The sequence below is a fragment of the Rattus norvegicus genome, chromosome X, assembly GCF_036323735.1.
Source record: "Rattus norvegicus strain BN/NHsdMcwi chromosome X, GRCr8, whole genome shotgun sequence".
Classification (NCBI taxonomy): Eukaryota; Metazoa; Chordata; class Mammalia; order Rodentia; family Muridae; genus Rattus; species Rattus norvegicus.
Genome location: NC_086039.1, coordinates 113,013,017 through 113,031,871, shown reverse-complemented (window position 1 = coordinate 113,031,871; position 18,855 = coordinate 113,013,017). Strand labels below are relative to the sequence as shown.

At 41.2% G+C, this 18,855-nt stretch overlaps 2 protein-coding genes across 30 annotated transcripts in view; one reads left to right on the top strand and one right to left on the bottom strand.

The window, feature by feature from the left end:
* The window catches only part of Rtl4 (retrotransposon Gag like 4), a 410,686-nt gene extending 406,511 nt beyond the window's left edge, over positions 1-4,175 (bottom strand). For 18 of the 26 annotated variants that reach the window (XM_063280490.1, XM_063280487.1, XM_063280478.1 and 15 more), the window contains exons 1-2: positions 3,292-3,428; positions 1,856-1,943 (exon numbers count right to left, since the gene is read on the bottom strand). The gene's annotated coding sequence lies outside the window, so the exon portion shown is untranslated. Of the gene's footprint in view, positions 1-1,855; positions 1,944-3,291; positions 3,429-4,039 lie in introns of those variants that run through there. The other 8 variants (XM_063280474.1, XM_063280483.1, XM_063280486.1 and 5 more) reach the window with 1 other exon arrangement.
* Positions 4,176-4,233: 58 nt separating this feature from the next.
* Positions 4,234-18,855, top strand: part of Trpc5 (transient receptor potential cation channel, subfamily C, member 5) — a 284,811-nt gene continuing 270,189 nt past the window's right edge. The window contains exons 1-2 of one of the 4 annotated variants that reach the window (XM_063279766.1): positions 4,394-4,532; positions 6,174-6,300. The gene's annotated coding sequence lies outside the window, so the exon portion shown is untranslated. Of the gene's footprint in view, positions 4,533-6,173; positions 6,301-18,855 lie in introns of all 4 variants that reach the window. The other 3 variants (NM_080898.3, XM_063279767.1, XM_063279765.1) reach the window with 3 other exon arrangements.

Below are 18,855 nucleotides of genomic sequence, written 5' to 3'. Positions count from 1 at the left end.
ACTCACCAGGACCTTATTTTGTAAAGCAGGAGCTTGCTCAGCTGATTAAAACAGATATTCCACACTTCCTCCTGCATTTTGCTTTGCAGAATTTCTGATCAGAACCCCCACAGTTCACTTTAGTGTTGTTTGACTTCCTGGGGCATAGTCAGTGCTGGGTGTTAAAACCTACAATCACACCAAGACACTTTTTCAACACTCCACCGTATTTTAAGAATAACCTCTTCTTACATTTTGTTCCATTTCCTTTGCCTTTGTCATTGTTGAGATTTTTCTCTAGCAGGCAGACAGTTAGGAGCTGTGTCCTTGAAAACAATCATCTGCCTTCAACTTGTTCAACTGATGGCAGTCTTCACAATGTTATGGTCATTTTGATGCTAGGCACATTGTCAAGATACAAGTACCAAATATCGAACAGTCACAAGAAATTTTATGTAGAGTTATAGTAAACAGCAAGACAAAGACCTATCTTCCTAGTGCAGAATCTTAATGCAAAAGTCACTGTTTGGGACAGAGAGTAAAACGAAGAGAAATTTAAACTAATGTCTATCCAGAAACTTGTTATTTATTAAAATCAGTAACCTTTTCTTTTGGGCAAAACAAAAGCCATTATGCAGGAGATAGTCTTTAAGATATCTGCTATAACCAACACACCAACGGTAATGTGTACTTGCCAGAAGGTAAGTGATAATGTGAAGGGAACAACGCTGAAAAATAATTCAGTCATTTGTCAACATTGATTACTCTGTAGATGTCGATTTGTTTTTCTCACAAATATTGGATATTTTCTAGGATTCTGTACAATACAAGGTGTGGGCATGCCATGTAGGTAGAGCTGAGATCGATATGTTCTTTAAAGTAGAATAGTACCTTAAATGACAAGAGTTGTCAACATGGAGGTGATTGGTAGCTAAATGGACATTTGATGCCATCTAGACACATTTTCTTTATCAGGAAAGGGGAGGAGGTCGGATTGCTATTGCAAGCTAGTGTAGGAAGCAAAATAACTTTGTTAAACATTCTTCAATGAACAATCCATCTCCACAACAAATGTGAACAGTATCAAGGCTAAGAAACTCTAACACACATTGGCAAACCTACTCTCTGGGTTCCTCACATCAATTTTTGCCCATGATCCTACACTAAATTTGGATCTACATAGTGCCATGTACCACTGCAGTCAGGGCTGTGAGAAAAAAAGAAAGGGGACCTGAATTGTTACGCCACACCTGCAATGTGACAGCCATAAACTGTCAGGAAGTTTGAATACAAGTATGGACTTCATGAGTCAGATAGTTGCTTTCAGCTCAGCTTTGAAACTTTTTTATGGATGTGGCCTTTTATTGTAAATGACGCTGAGAATTTTCAACAGGTATATACTCTCAGCCACCAAGCAGAAAAGTGCCATATCATATCAATAGAGACTATGAGCCAACCTCTCCCCAAGGCTGTCAAAGAGTCCAAGTTAGCTTCTCACATTAAGAGAGCCTCCACTAAGTATGTTCTGGAACTCGTAGATTCTAGAGTGTTGAATTTCTTGTTGACATATCATTTTGTTCAAGAATTTGTTAATCTGGAAGAGTTTAAGAGGGTGGTGTAGGGGCAGAATGAGGCAGGCTCAAATAAAGAGATTTTGGTCTTAACCACATTCCACAGAGAAAGCACCAAAACTTGGAGGCACACATAATTCCTACACGCTAAAGACAATCATAGTGTGTAGAGGACCTTTGAAGAATACAGCTCTCAAGAACAGGGCTTTCCTTTTCCCTGTGTTTGCTGGGCTTGGAGACTAAGCCTCAGCTGTGTTGAAGGTCAGGCAAGGGGAGTTGGAGCCCCCAAAGTCTTTTCTACTTACTCTTAAGGAAGGAGTCTCTTAATTATCACATAGGTCTTTCTTGCATAGAAAGCTGCATTTTAGAGTTGCTGGGTCCCAGTAAAACTGCCTAAGGACAAGAGGGAAAAGCAGAAATGTCTCAAAATCAAGCAAACTTTGAAAACCGACCACCACCACCCCAGTCAGTTTTTAGAAACATTTCCTGGAGTGTTTAAACAGTGTGACCAGGGAAGGTTTACCCTCACCCTTGCCAAACTCCAGACTCTTAAATCCCTCAAAGTAGTACTTTTCTTCAATGGCTGCCTTCCACACAAAAGCTTAATACCACAAGGTACTGGACCACCTCTTGCTAGGGGATCAAAGAAAAACAGGAAAGCTCTTCTTAGTGACCCAAGAGTAAAGTTGGTAGTTCTTCCACCCAACATGAGCAATCCTAGCTAAAGAGGACCTGTAATGGAAACCCTTGGTTGTTTAGGCAGGAGAAGCAGTTCTGGCGTTTTTTGAAAGTCTGCTCAGGCTCAGAGTGTGTGTTCCAGGCGACAGCGGGAAGTACAGCTGAGCTCTTTTAAAGCTGGGGTTGTTCTGAGAACGGGCAGGGGAAAAACCTTGGAGCTTGGGGCACTAGCTTAGCATCCAGGAAAGCAGCGTTTTGCATGCATTCCATTTTTCCGGAGAGAGTTGGGAAAAGAGACAAAGCAGAGACCTGAGCCTCAGGGTGGGGAGGGTCTTGAGAAGCTGCAGGAGAAGGTACCTAAGTGCCTGTAGTTGCCGGTGAGAGTCTCAGGTTTGTGGTGGGGGTGGGGCCATTCAGCAGGTTACAGGAGGGGTTTTAAAAGGTTGGGATTTGGAAACCTTCCGAACAGGGCACGGGCAGTGAGGGATGAACAGAGAGGTGCGTCAAGTGACCTGAAGACACAAAGCTCTAAGAGTCTCTCAAGTGTCCAGTGACAGCACCCTTCCCCCACCGCCCTCCCCAGATACTAAGCAACTTGGTCTCTCATCCTACAACAAGAATATTACCTTCTGCTTCCATCTAGCCTGGATCTTGCGCTCCAGGGCTGCCTGTGCCAGGTTAAACTGGGTCTGACAGAGATAGAAACCGGCTCCAGAAGGTGCCAGGTCCCTGACGATACAGAGCCCCCTATTTTACTGTCCCGCGGGCCACAGGCCCTCGCTCCAAATTGATCAACTCCTCTTCCCCCAGGATGACCCACATAGTCCAGGCGCCACTAGCACAGAGCCCGAGTTGAGATGGACTGGTAGGGGTCACTGTCCAAAACAGATGACACTTGGTTAAACGAGTAAAAGGGAGATTCTGTAAACCAGGCGCCAGAGGCGCTCCTGTACCCGCTCCCCTCACCCGCGCTCTGCCTCCCCTCGCCCCTCGGGTCTCTGCCACCACCCAGGGGAGGGGGAGGCTTGGGGAAACCAAACGAACGAAACAGAAAATTCCGTACCGAGGGGGGAGAGATGAGACGGTGGGACGGGGCAGCGGGGGCTGACTTGGGGCTGCGGCTGCGGCTTGCGGCTTCTTTCCACCCCTGGCCACCGAGCTACAGAGCAGGAGCGGCTGCCCCTGCAGGCTGCCCCGTCCTCCTGCTTGCCCTCCCCCCTGCCCGCCTTCCCCGCCCCGCCCGCCTCTGCCGTGAGGCGACCGCCAGCTAGGCTTTGGCCAGGGGCTGGGGGAGGTGAGAGGTGCTTTCGCCAACCACTGTTTCTCTCTCTCTCTCTCTCTCTCTCTCTCTCTCTCTCTCTCTCTCTCTCTCTCTCTCTCTCTCTCTCTCTCTCTCTCCCCTCCCTCCTCCTCACCCCCCCTACACACACACACCACAACCGCGACGGGTTCTTCACAGCTCTTAGCCACCCCCCAAAAGATAGAGAGGGAGACTAGCAGCAAATGCGAACCTGGAGCAGATAGAAGGGAAAAGAAGAGCTCAGGGTTGGACATTTTGGGATCTAGGGGTGGGGAGGAGAAAGGGAGCGCGCCTCCTTGATTTTCCCCTCCCCACCCCTCTTATGCTTTCTCTCCCCTTGGCTGATATAGGATTTTCCAAGCAGCAGCAGTAGGGGACAGAAACCTTTAGTCTAGAAAAAAAGGGTTGGAGAGGTGGCCAGAGCTCCCATCGGCTACCTAGCTTGAGGGCGCCTGTAAGTGTGAATGCGGTTCCCCCACACACACCCCTCCACATACACTCCTCTTCATACCAGGGTGTCTGCTATCCTCAATTTCCCGGAGTCGGCTTTGGCTTCTTCCCCTTGCTCTTATTGTTTGTGGCTTGCTGCGTGAAGGGGTGCGTGTGTTTGAAGGGGCTCAGGTTGGGAGAGAGAGCCGAGCGAGAACAAGTGAGAGAGGAGAGAGAGAGCAGGGCAGGAGCACACCGGTCGAGCGAAGAGTTTCTGGCACTGGCGGAGGCAAAAGGTGAGGAGGTCTGGCCAGTCAGAGGGAAGTTTGATAATAACTGAAGAGCAAAGAAGGAAGCCCAGGTAGGAGTCAGTCCCTGGGCTCTTCTCAGCATCCTGATCCCTTTGCCTGTACTCAACCACCCACCCACTCGGCAGCCTCCAGGCCCGGGACTGTCCCAGGCGGCTGCCGCTTGCGCGCCGGCCGCGGAAGAGGAGTCCAGTAAGGCTGTCGCACCACGCGCCCCGGTGCACGGACTCCAGACAACACAAATCTGAAAAAAACACTTGGCCTGGGGTAAGTTGACAAGCGGCACCGGTGCTCTCCTATTTGTTGTTAAGGAGCTGCAGGGAAATGAGGCTTGAACGAAGGTGCTGAGATTCTGTGGGTTGGAAAGGGGCTGGCGGGCTGCCTGACTGTGGGCTGGGGTGGTGGGACACAAATGGAGACCAGCAACAGATTGTTTTGGAACACCTGAGAGAGACAGTGCCATGAATGGAGGGAGCCTTAGGAGATTTAGGACGGGATACTGTTGGCACCTATCAAAGCCATCGTTTTCATAAGCCCCGTGTTCTCCTGAATTAGAGTCTGGATGGTGTGATTTAGTGTGATTTTCTGGGGTAGATATTATGCCCCCAGCCCACTCCCTAGAGAGCCTGCTCCTAGGCATCTTCAAAATGGGTCTGGGATTAATAGGGGAATGAAGATACTCTGTCTTCAAGGACAGTCTCCTTCAACTGCAGAGAGCCAAGAAGCTGATACACGAGGGCTCCCGGACCAGAGCTCCCAATTACCTTGCTGGGTTTGTAACCTTCAAACTTAAGAGCAAGCCGGTTTAGTTTACCTGGATTCCTTTAAGGAACCCAAAAATACAAAATCGGGGCCATCAGTCGGATCTGTGCTCTGAAGTGGACACTTCCTTGCACCGTACGTAATGACTGGGACAAGCAGACACCACCATGTTCCACTTAGTCAGGGTCTGAGCTGAATTCACAGTTCCTGGCCTTTCTGCTTGGTCTGTGAGAAAGACTGGGAGGAGGTCTTTTTTTTCCCTATTGGCAAGGTGGGATGTTTGGACCACAGCTATGTACCTGGTGATAGCCAAGTGTTTAGCAATGTAATCACTCCCTTACGGAAAGCCTGGAGCCGGGAAACCAGCCTGGAAGACAGAATCCCCGAACTTTACCCCAGTTGATTGTATGAGTAGGAGAGGCAAAGACTAATGAATAGTGCCCTATCAGAGATGGTGTGTGTTTTAATCCTGGCTTCAAATGAGTAATAATTACTACATTCATGGCGCCCAGACCCACTTGTCTATTGCAAAATAGTTATCTTCATGGTGTTTAGGTGGAATGACATGTTGACATATCATGCCGATATGTGTGCCCGATCGCCTATTGTTTGTTTCTTGGATTTGGGGGTGTTCCTGCAGATGATCTGTATCATTTCTCGTCTCCCATCAAGTCTTACATGTTGAGATTTAAAGGATGTCAAATGGTGCCTTTCTCTGACTGGTCCTGAAAATCTACTAAATTAAAAGGCATGGTAGTACGTTTGCATGGTACCAAGTTACTTTCAAAGCAAATGTTTAGCCTGAGAAACAGGGAAGAAGAAAAGTCCGTGAGGTTGAGCAAAGAACGTGAATGGCACCTGAAGCCTGTGATTTACTTACATGTTACGCAGTTTTCATAACTTGTATGTCTGTATTCACAAACTAAATGTATGGGGTTCTATATCTGTATGCAGATACAGTGAATGGGTTTTGTCGTGTGTGTGTGTGTGTGTGTGTGTGTGTGTGTGTGTGTGTGTGTGTATACTTGTTCAAAGACCAGTCAATCCCATACTGTCTGGCCCCTGTGCTTGTGCAGAAGAGGGAGGGGGCTGAAAGTGTGCTCTCAAAAGCATGCAGGCTCTTTAATTAAACTTTCTATTTATTAGATGCTACTGAGATATAATGAATTACCTCCTTTCAACTCGGCAAACAAGGGAAACAGATTCTGCATGAAGTGGAGCTGTTTATGATGCATCAGGCAATTGGTTCTAATGCATATTGCCGAGAGACACGGTATGAGCATGGCTCAGGTACAACCTGAAAAGGTGCCTGTGCTGCTACTTTTCCCCTCCGTTCTGTCAGTTTCTTAGGGAAAGCACGAGCAAATATCTTCTTGGGTAGATTAAAATAGCAAGGACAAGATTACAAATGGGTAGAAAAGAACCAACCGCTTCATGATTAGTGAAGGATTCAAAGTATCAACAGGAACGAACATAAGGTGTTGGAAATTTACTCTGTTCTTGGTTATGTGAGTATCCGGCTGCTGAAATTCTCCTGACCTGTGATTACTCGGGGGACAAAGAGATAGGAAGCTGCTAGGATTTAAAACCAATATAGACAGAGCTTCGTTGACACAGATTCACCTGGCTTTAGAATAAGCTTCAAGAGCAGACATGGATAAGGTAATAGCTACGATCCTTTCCAGATATAAGATCTGTAATTTTGATTCTATTCATTCTAGAGTTAACAACAAAAACAAGAATGGCACACAGAACCACAGAAGGCAGGGCCAGGAAATCAGAGATGTGGAAGGGGAATAGGAGGAGAGGAATGGGAAAGCCAAAGATGTTTGGAAACGCATGGAAAGAAAAGCATCCAGGTGTTTGCTTTGGCTTGAAATGGAATTAGTTCAGAAAAATCACCTCAGATGGGAAGTGCTGTAAAACTGTCTGCGATTTGCCTTGTAAACACTGAGTAAACAGTAAGAGAATTCCTTACAACCAGGGAATCTGGAACCTTGGAGTACGACTTCAGTGTTGTCATCTCCTTTTGCTCTTTAGCCTGCTCACTTCCAATCTGCTAGCCGTTCAGGTGCATAATTATCAAATGAATATTTCAAATGTGTCATGCTACTTCCAGCCTGCCTGGTTCCAAATATTCTAATTTGTCTTTTGCCTGGCTCCATTACTGAAGAAAAAGAAACAAACCATTTCTGACTGATCTACTTCTGCAAAGACTTCTGTTCTTAGCTGACAACACCACCACGCTGTTCAGATGTCTCCTAGCTGATGGGAAATGGGGGTTGGGGCTTACCCTACTTCAAGAAGTGCCCTGTGCCCCAAGATGCCACCAACTTAATCCTGCCCAGTCATTTTCTATGTTTTTTTGGGACAGGTGTGACAAACTTCACAGTCTGGTTTCAGAAATGATGCCAGTTTAGGCAGAAGCTTATCAACCCCAAACAGGGAAGTTAGCCCTCATTTCTTGAGGTTAAGAGCTGATGATCCTTTGTATCATCCCCTCTAAAAGTCGAATCAATGGGCTCCTTAAGCTCTTTGTTCAATGAGACTAGCAAACACATCCTGCCAGCCAGAAATGATTCCTAGATGACTCAGCTTTGGGCTTAGAAGCAAACGTGCATTTTACATCATCCTCAACTAAGTAGGAACAGATTATTTAAAATAAATAAATAAAAGCTTGTGGGGCTGAGCAAAATTTCAGTTCACTGGGTCAAGGGATTTTGGGAAATGTCTTGGGTTTGGTCCTTCACTTACTGCACAGTTGTCCCTTAGATTCTGACAGTCAGTGAAATTACCCCCCCCCAGCCATTTTCCTTAGCAAAAGCAAGATAAAAATGATGGTGTGAAAGAGACAGGTGCCATATCCTCGTTTTTCTTATAGAGAAATCAGGACCTAGAGAATAGAAATAGCTTGCTTAGATCATAAAACCAGCTAGTGGCAGAGCTAAAACAAGAATGCAGAACTGTCTTCCCATACTGAGTAACTTCGATAGGGATCTCTGGAGGTCCTCCCAAGAAATCGATTGGAGTCTAAAACGCAAATTTACACTCATAATATTCCACTTCCTTCCCATAGTCACAGTTATATGCTTTATTTGTTTATTGTATCTAGTTTGTTTGGATTGAGACAAAGTCTTACTATGTAGCCTAGTGTGACCTTGAACTCTCAATCCTCCTTCCTCGACCGCATTAGTACAGGGATTCCAGGCATCCTTTCTGCAACAACCAGTTGTTAGTGCCTTTACCTCCTCAAATTATCTTCTCACTTATCACCTCTGGTAACACACGCAGGGCCTGCTGAGATGTTTCAGTTGCTGAAGGCACTTGCCAAAAAGCCTGACAACTCAAGTTCAATTCTGGGGACACACTGTAGAAAGAACCGACTCCCACAGTTCTTCTCTGACCTGCACCCACATACAGTGCCATGTGCACTTCCAAATAAACAAAATAAATACATTTATTTAAATCACACACAAACACACAAGTTTTATCTTGACAGTGAAGGAAATATTGCGAATATGCGAAGACCCACAACTTTTACTCAGGAAGAGGTCAAGGCTGAAATGGTATAACAGGTTTGTCGCCAAATAATCTGCAGAACAAGATAATTACAACTGTTCATGGGATAAGTGGGAGATGATTTGCATAAAATAAATGATTAAGTAAAGTAAATATGAATATATTTTCAATCTGAACCAATGACCTCATGAGAATGCCCCATCCAGGCAAACATATCATATATATTTCTATCTAGGCTTCAATGATGATTTCTTCAAAGTGCAAACATTTGACATAAAATGAAAAATGCATTGTTCCATCAACATAGTTTACAAGGATGAGAAACAGCAATAATTAATATCTACATAGTATGTATTTACTTGCCATCTTTCATGCAGTATCTCATTTAAACTGTACCAAAAAACATAATGAAAGCAGTATAGTGTCACTTCGGTTTCGTAGATGAAATAGTAGCTGAAGCTCAAAAGAATGATGTGTGTGGCCCATTTTATATACTTTAATGACTTTGGTATGAACTATACCTGTCACTATTTCAGTAATACCTACATGCACAATTTGCTCCCTTGTAAAATACAATAGGTATAATATAAGTGAATTCTAATAAAATCACTGTGCATTTGATTTTGTAAAGACTTAATTGTCATGTATAATTTTGATTGCTAGATGTAAAGACTTAATTGTCATGTGTAATTTTGATTGCTAAATGCTAAGGACACAGAGGCAGACCTCAGTCTCTGCTGGTCTTTTGATGTGTAAGACCTTCAGCTTCTACTGGAGCTGAGGTTGCCAACATGATTTTACTTTTCAAACAGATTGGATTATTGTGGCATTAGTAGTCTTAAACCATTCAGAGAGCTAATTTCTAAGATTTCCATGACCATAAAAATAAATACACATTTTAGCAAATTGTTAAAAAGGTGTGTATTAGTTTTCTATTTCTACTACAACAAATTAGCAAGCCCTTATTAATCTAGTACTACTTATTAATTTAAGAGTTTAGATTTATTATTGTTCACATCATTTAATAATTCAGTATATTGGAAATCTTCTATGAAGCTCACAGGGATAAAATTAAGGGATTAGCAAGACTGTATTGTTCTGGGCATTCAAGAGGGAAAATCAGTTCCCTTGTTTATCCAGGTCATCCTGACACAGTTCACTTCCTTGAGTGTAGGACTGAGACGCGGGGTGCTTTGATAACATTCAAGGGAAGTCCGTTGTCACTAGTAGAGGCCATTCATGTTCCTCTGTCTCCTTCTTCAAAGTCAGTGAGAGCAAGCTGAATGCCATTATATTTGGAATCCTCACTCTTCTTGATTTGTGTTTCTCTCGGACTCTTCTCTCTCCTCTCCTGTTTTATTTAAAAGCTGATTTACAAATGACATTTATATGAAGATAGAAAGTAAAATGGAATGTTTTTATTTTTTGTGCACATTGGGAATTAATCAACAGAGGGCGATTAGTGCACACAGTACCTTGAACTTCTCTTACATGGGTATGGTGAGTATATTCTAACTCAGCTTTCCTAACTAGTGATTTTAAGATGTATATTGCATTACTGTTTCTTAAATCCACCTTGAGTTGAGGTAGGGGTGTTACATTGACTCTACACAGAAAATTCAGAATAATCTCCATATTTGAAGGTCAACTAGTTAGTAATTGAATGCTATGTGAAACTGCTTCTTGGCATGTAATATAACAAAATTACAGGTTCTGAGTGTAAAAGTATTGATGTGTTTGGGAGACTACATCCTGTCTAGCACAATCTTCTATGTACAAAGTAGTATAACACATGATATTAAATCATTTATTAAATAATCATTTTTATTATCTATTTTATTTATTTACATTTCAAATCTTATCCCCTTTCCCAGTTTCCCCTCCAGAAACCCCCTATCCCATCACCCCCTGCTTCTATGAGGATGCTCCCTCACCCACCCACTCCTGCCTCCCTACCCTGGCGTTCCCTTACACTGGAGCATCAAGCCTTCACAGGACCAAGGGCTTCTCCTTCCATTGATGTCCAAAAAGACCATCCTCTGCTACATATGTTTTTGGAGTCATGGTTTCTCCATGTGTACTCTTTGGTTGGTGGTTAAGTCCCTGGGAACTCTGGAGGGTGATCTGGTTGGTTGATATTGTTGTTCTACCTATGTGGTTGCAGACCCCTTCAGCTCCTTCAGTCCCTTTTCTAACTCCTCCATTGGGGATATTAAGTGACAATAATTTATTTGGGAAGCATTATTACCATTCAACAGATGAAGGAGAAATAAGTTACATTTTTTGCATATTACATGGCTATTAAATTGTACAGATTATAAATACATCTCTTTATTTAAATCTTACATTTTCCTCTTTGGCCTATTTTTACACTGTCTCCAAAAGTTCTTTGATCATTATAACTGTTTGTTGTTCTTTGGGTTTATATTTTAATCATAGTTTTGGTTACCAATAACCAATTTCAGTCTGGAAATATTAACTGGAAAATTCCAAAACTAAATAATTCATACAATTTTAACAATATACACTTTTGAGTAGTATAATGGAATTTTATGCTGTCCTGATCCTTTCTGGCCAGAACTGGAATGACCCTTCTGTGAACATATTAACACTACATACACTATCCCACCATTAGTCAGTGCCCATCATAATACCACATTTATCACAGTGCTTGTGTATAAGTATCATTTCGATACTAGCCAACATTACCCCACAATTCCTATGACAGTCATCACATTTCATATTACCACATAGAAATTTTATCATCTTACGTCCTCATGGGAATAAGCATGAATATACTACAACGAAATATTTTGAGAGACAGGCAATATACACATAATTCACATTGTGGGACACACACACACACACACACACACACACAGAGAGAGAGAGAGAGAGAGAGAGAGAGAGAGATTACAGTTATTTTATTTTATTATTCGCTGTTGATGACAGTCTCTTACTGTGCCTAAGTTATAAGTTTCTAAGAAAGCAGAAAGGATGTATGTACTCCCTTAATTTTTTTAAGATTTATTAGTTTATGTGAAGGAACATCTGTATGTGCACCACATGTGTGTCTAGTGCCAGAGTAAGTCAGGAGAGGGCATCAGATTTAATATGGGTTCTGGGAAGGGACTCAAAGTTGGGTCATCTACAAGAGCAACAAGTGTTCTTAACCACTTAACCAACTCTCCAGCAACCTCTAACTTGTAATCTTAACTTTATAATAAATGAGTATGTATGAGAAAAGAGAACAGTATAAAAATAGTTTAGTTCTGTCTACAGTTTCGGACATCCACCAAAGGTCTTAGAATGTATTGCCCCATGAATAAGGGGGTTATTAATTTTATGCATCACTGTGTCTAGCTACGTAACAGTAAGCACCTTAATGGAAATGAGATTTATTTGGGATCATGATTTGAGACGCTTTCTTGTGAGGAAGGCACTGTGGATATGTAGAAATAGGAGCATGTAGCAGCTGGTATTGCAAAGAGAAAGAGATGGATGCTAGAAAAACACCAGGCGTTCTCCTTTTTCTTTTCTTATTCAGTTGGGGCCCCCAATCCGTGGAATACTGCACCTGTGTTTTGGGTTCTTTTTTCCCTCCCCAGTTACATTTCTGGAAGTGCCTTCTACGCCATGCCTAGAAGTGTGTAAGTGTGTCTTGTCGGTAATTCTAAATCCAGTCAAGTTGACGATGAAAGCAACCAGCACTGTGGGAGGGGTATGGCTATATTTTGTCCTGTTTCTCTCTGTGCTCCACTGTGCTATGGATGAACCCTGGGGTTTTGCAGATGCTAGGCAAAGGCTCTACCTGGAACCACATCTCCAGCTTTTTATCTTCCTTATTAAAATTTTTAAATAGGTAATTTATGCTTGTGGTTCAAAAATCAAAATCTATAAAAGAGTATTCGATGAAAACTTCATTCCCGCTGTATTTTCCATTTGCGTGACTGCCATCATCCCTGTCCTTTTTATTCGTTTTCATCTAAAACTTCTGAATGAAAATATAAGTAACTATGACTAGAATGATTTTATGCCATAGCAAACTGAGCTCCAGTCCATTTTGTGTTTTTGTTGTATCACCACAAGTCAACTTTAGAAGAACTGTCATCAGTATTAAAGGACAAAGAATTAGATCAATTAGTGATTTCACTAACTTTCTAAACTTATAGCCCCTTACCTCCATGATGATCACCGGAGTAGCCTGAATATTGTAATAATCCAAATGACTGTATTATATTTTTTGTCAATTTTATGTAGGTCATTACAGAGTCCCTTAATTTCAGAAATCACTAGTTGGGGTGGGGGAAGAACAAAAAGGAGATGGAAGAAAAGAAAAATAAGGATAAGAAGGAAGACAAGGGGATGAGGAAAGGTGACAGGAAGAAGAGAGGATGAGTGGAAGGTCTAGAATGCAAAGCACATGGTGAACTCTGGAGGATTCGTTACATATAGTTTTATTACTACATAAAGTAATCGGGTGATCATATCACAACAAAGTCCAAGATCTTATTTGCAAATTGTCTCTGAAAACATGACACAGCTCTCTCTTGCCTTGTAGAAGAACATATAACTCTTACATAATTGTCAGCATTTAAACAGCCTAACACATTGCGGGGTAGCATCTTATGTAAAGGTGGGGATCAAAAGCAAGGCCAACTAGTTTGACTTTGAGAAATCTGATAACAAAAATCAATGTGCAAAAGAGAATTGCATTTTCATTCGTACTGGGAATATTCATCTTTAGCTGTAAATCCAGACCCTCTTCCTCCTGATGTTAGTAGAACACCATGTGCATGTATCTTCTACCAACACAAAACAACATTCTATTATTTTTTCCTGTTTGTTTCTGTACTTCAAATCAGTGTTTTCTAAGCTATTGGCAATGATTTGTTAATGTTCTGTGTAGTAGTCAATAAAGAGAATTTTAAGTGAAACAGAACCGATGATAAAAATGTGAACACCAAATGATAAAAGTAAACATTATTTTGTGAAACTTTTTCTTTTTCTGTAACACACATCTATGAATGGAACATGCGTGTGCATGGATATGTGTGTACTGGCATGTCCATATTTATTGATATACTAGGCCCAGTGTAAAACATTTTTTCTTACTATTGGTTCCTGGCAGAAAACTTGATCAACATTGTTTAAAATGCTCAAAACCATTAGGCAGACGTTATAAATATTCTACATCTTCATAAATAAATGAATCCTTTTCCTTCATCTTGAAACTTTACTGCTCTGAACATCCTCTTCCAAGTAAAAGAGGATTCCATACATCCATCCCTTGATTTAGTAGTTCTTATCCTTACTGTAGCAGAAATGCTCAGAAACCAGCAAATATCCAAAGGAAACTTGACTTGTTTCTTTCTGTGATGTATGAACATCTTGAGATTTGATATGTATCATAATTTGGACCTGAACTTCCCAGTTGTCGCTTTCATTGGCATCTCATGGATTTAGTGCTCAGGGGACCCTAGCGCGTACTGAGTGTATGCTGAAAGTCTGAGGCTAACATAAAATATTTAAACTCAAGAGCTTTTGACTCTGCTGTCAGCTCCAGTGGTTGTCTCCAGAAACTTTTCCAGAATTAGAAACTTTTAGGCTGATGTTAGATACCAACTGATGACAAAAGATTGACAATCGAAGGTAAAAATAATCTTGTGGGATAAAAGTAAAAAAAGGACTAAAGAACGGTAGTCAGTAAATAAAATTCTCTTGAGAACTTGTATGTCAAATGAGAGGTTTTCCCATATTTATTGTAGTGCAATCAGGCCAGGGAATAAAAAAAAAAAGACTTAGAACTAAGAGGACAGTATTTAAAAGCAATTAAAATTTCTGTCTTCCAAGGGCATTATTGATAACCTATTTTTAATCAAATGAAAAGTTTTTTCACTTAGTGTAGTCTTGTGCCTAAAAGAACCCTGTGTGAAAAGGCAAACATGCACTCATTGTTTTTCTGCTCGAAATGGTCAAAAGTGAGCCCGATGACAGACGAGAACATGAAAGACTAAGGTGCTTGGGTTGGACATTCCAGTTAAAGCTCTTCATGGAAATTAGTGCACTTATACTTCCAGAAGATATGGTTATGACTTTTGCTGTGGGAAGATTGCACGTGGCTTTAAGGAATAAGGCTGAGGTTAGATATAATTTAGTAGATAAAAGGGAAATACAAAATAATATGGAGATGGGAGACGAACTAATGAATATTCTGAATTAGTATCCCAGAAATGTTAAGGGAATAAAAACCAAGCATATCAACTGGGAAGGAATTATAGAATTCTAGGGACAAAAGGGAGTATGAGAGATAAGTGGAGAATCAAGGTACAAACCCATCTGGCTGATTCTGCCTCTGTAACCTTATGATCTGTGAAAAGACCACAGTAAAAGTATCTACCTTATAAAATGGCTGTAGGTTAGAGTGAGTTTACATACAAGGTATTCAACCCAATAACTACCGATGATAATTGTTAAAATTGATATTATTTATATCAATTCTATTAAAATTGAAATACAATATTGTTTGTATTAAAATTGGTATTATTGGAACAGGTAGTAGTAAAGCTGGAAAGCTTGGAGTATGAAAGATACTACAAATAGTAGATGCATTATAATAAATGATTGTATGATAAACTTAGTCAAATATTACTGTAATTTTTAATTTCTGTTACTTTTCCTCAAGTCTGTCACAAGTTACTCTTTCCAAAGCAACTGAAGAAATGAGTTTATTTTTACCTCACAGTCCACTATAGCAAGAGAGTCCTGGTGTCAGGAGTTGGAGGTTGCTGGTCATGTAAATTCAGTCAGGGAGCACAGAGTGATGAATGCTTAAGTTAAGCCAGCTACTTCCTGTTACGCAGTTTGGACTCCAGTCCAGGTAATGTTTCCACTCACACTCAGCATGAGTCTTCTCACTTCAATTATTCTACTCTAGATAATCTCTCACAAGCAGACTTTGAGAGAGACTTAGTCCCTCGACGATTTAAGATGCTGCCAAGTTGATAGTGCTAAGCACCCTAAGTCCTCCTCTTGTCAACTTGACACCCAAGCATGCATATCATTTTAAGCCATGATATTACACACCTTATTTGCATAGGCTCAGAGCTATGTCATAATGCAAAATCTGTTCAATTCAATTTCACGTGTCCAAACACTGACTCTTCTGGGACTCAAGGTAATTCTTAAATCTAAACACCTATAGAAACGTTACATAGTTGCAATAAACAATTGCGCAGAGTAAACATTCCCATTATAAAACAGAGGAATGGGGTATGTGTGGAAAGGATACATCAAACCAAGGCAAGACTAAAACCCAGTGCGGCTGACACCAAATCCTGCAGCTTTATGTCGTCTGGGTCTTATGATAAACTTTTCTGGGCTCCAAAGTCCACTAGTAGCCCCACCCATGCCTCTAGCTCTGTCATCTGCAGCAAACATAACTTCTCTCTTGTGTTTCAGTTCATATCTGCAGCTCTCTCTCGCACTCGCTTTCTTTCTTGACAAGTGTCCCATGCTTCTGACATCTCCAACGTCCTCGGATGTCTGCTCGAACATATGCTTCCTCTTCACAGAATCACAGGGTTTCAGCATCCAGGATCACTTTCACAGAACCACAATAAATTCTCAGGGCTTCCTGGTGGTGACCCTGATTCTACTACACATTGCCCTGCTTTGGTGGCTATCTAAAATCTTTGACTAGGATTCCCTGACCCCCTCAATCTTCTATCTTTTACACCTGAAAAACTAGTATCGTGTAGACAGCACTGCCAAGTTCCGTTGTAGACCGTGCCTTGAACCAGAGTGGCAGTGGCTTCTATCAGCCTAGGCAGTTGTTTTGGAGCAGGGTATCAATTTGTAGGAATCCTTTATTCAGATTTCCTCCCTTTAAATATCTATTTTCACAAATCGGAGTCTTTGAGGAATGCAGTTTCACCTTGAGGACCTTTCCCACTGCCCCAGTGAAGAAAGCATGGTTTCTCTTTAAGAGCTGCAGGTATTTTGCTTTGCCCTCATTATTCTGCTTGTCTGCAATTTTAATCTTGTTCTCAAATTTGTCAACAATCCTCACATCTTTCACACTTTTTTCTGTTCTCCTTCAATGCAGTTCCGAGTAAGAGCCGTAAGTAGTAGTAGCTATCTTAAAAATTCCTCCACCAAAATTTCTATTCATTACATTTGAATTCAGCCTCGTGAATGGCCTTCAGCCCAGGACCTGATAGAGTTCACTGCCTTGGAAACTTCCTAAGATGAACATCCACTTTCAGTATTTCTTTCACCATTCTAGTATACCAAATGTCCCCTAAAACAGTCCACTATGCTCTGATTTATTTGGCGAGAACATTTGTAGCCCAAAGTTCTGAATTCGTCTACTTTCTTGCTGCAAATCAGTTCCATGGGCCTAAAAAACCACGTGATCACCTTAATCACAGCAGCAGCAGGAAATGTGAAGCTGTGACAAAGCAACAAAGACAAACCGAGCTCTCAATTCAATAATAAGTTTGGCCTCCGTGAGCCATCCTACTGAAGGTGGCCACAGAAACTCTTTTTGAACTATAGCATTGGAATTCAAGGAAAAGATTAAGGAATTGGGAAGAAATTGTGCGAAGTCATATGCATCACAATGTAAATTTTTATCTCTGGAAAAATAGACTAAAAGTATCCAAGGAAAAAAGTCAGAGGAATGAGAGCCACAAAAATAATTGAACTTCAACAAACCATGTTCACTGGAGAATAGGGGAGCCAGGAAAAGAGTGGCTGAAAGCTAAGTGAGGCTGGTGCAAGGCATGTCAGAGGGTGCTCAGAGAAGAGCATTCCAGGTGCTCTATGATGCAGACTGCACATGTGTGACAGATGCATTTTAAAGTATGAAATATGCAATAATGACATTCAATTGTAAAATGTAAGCTCTCAGTATTAGTAGGTGTTGGAGACATGGCTCAGCAGCCAAGAGCATTTGGGGCTCTTGGAGAGGACCTCGGTTTGAAACCCAGCACCCACATGGTGGCTTATACACATCTACATCTCCAGTTCCAGAGGCTCTGGCAACCTCTTTTGGCCCTGCATGCAGCTGTTGTGCATACATACATGTAAGCAAATGATCATACACATAAAATAAAAAAGAAAAATACGTTTTAAAAGATATGTTATTTTATTGACTAGAAAAACCTGGAAAGTTTTGGACATGTTTTAGAACTTGAATGATAGATGACATTTGAAGATGTATTAGGAGTACTATTCAGATAAGTATAGTTGTGCAATTAAGTGTGGAGTTGCAAGTAGGTACATAAAATTTAAGGAAAGAGAAAACTGAAATAACATGAAGAAAGAGAAAAGGATGAGGAGAGAGAGAGAGAGAGAGAGAGAGAGAGAGAGAGAGAGAGAGAAAGTTCTCCAAACCAATGGCAATGTGAATCTTAAGTTCCAACAGAAGATTTAAAATGTCCAGTGTCATCTTATATTTAAAGCTGAATTTCTCATTAAAATATATTTTTCACATGAAATTAGATGCCCAGGCTTCTCCATTAAGTGTTAACAATAGTGATGAATGGTGACTGAAGGGAAGAACATGTTAAGTAAGGCAAGGCTATATGAGAGTGAGAAAAGGGTGGTCAACTGGACTTGGAACACACTGAAAGTCAGATGCCAATGGTATGTATAGATATTAAATAAGCAGTTAGGCCCTAAAACTCAGAGCATAAATCTGAGCTAGAAATATGCATTGGGCTGATATCTAATAATAAAATAATAACTTTTAATTAAGTTTACACTATATTAAATATATAGTTTTATTATACAAAAAACAGATTGAGTATACAAGATATATTTAAACATCACAGTAACCCTATGATTACATTGATCTTTCTATCCCCATTTAACAAAAGGACTGAAAGTGGGACTCAGAGAGGTTATGTACCGAAGATCACACAAATAAAGTCGGGAGTTAAACCCAGGTACACACAACTCAAAAACCCAGGCTCCTGGTCACTATATCAATGGTAAAGGTGTTAGTCATGCAAGTAGAATCACTATAGCAGAGAAGAATATGGCTATGAAACAGCATCTTTTAGTAATATCAGAAGCTACACCCATAATGTCTCACCGACATGACTGCCTAAACAGCAGCTGAACAAAACATCAATAGACATGCTAAAGTGGATGGGGAGAGGAGAAAGCTCTCAACCCTACACAAAGAACCACACGTAACTAAGGAATGGTGAGAATGAGTTTAGTATGCTACTTGGTGAGCCAATACCAAATGGTCAGTCCAGAAAACATATATACAAGAAACATTATACAGACTGAGCAG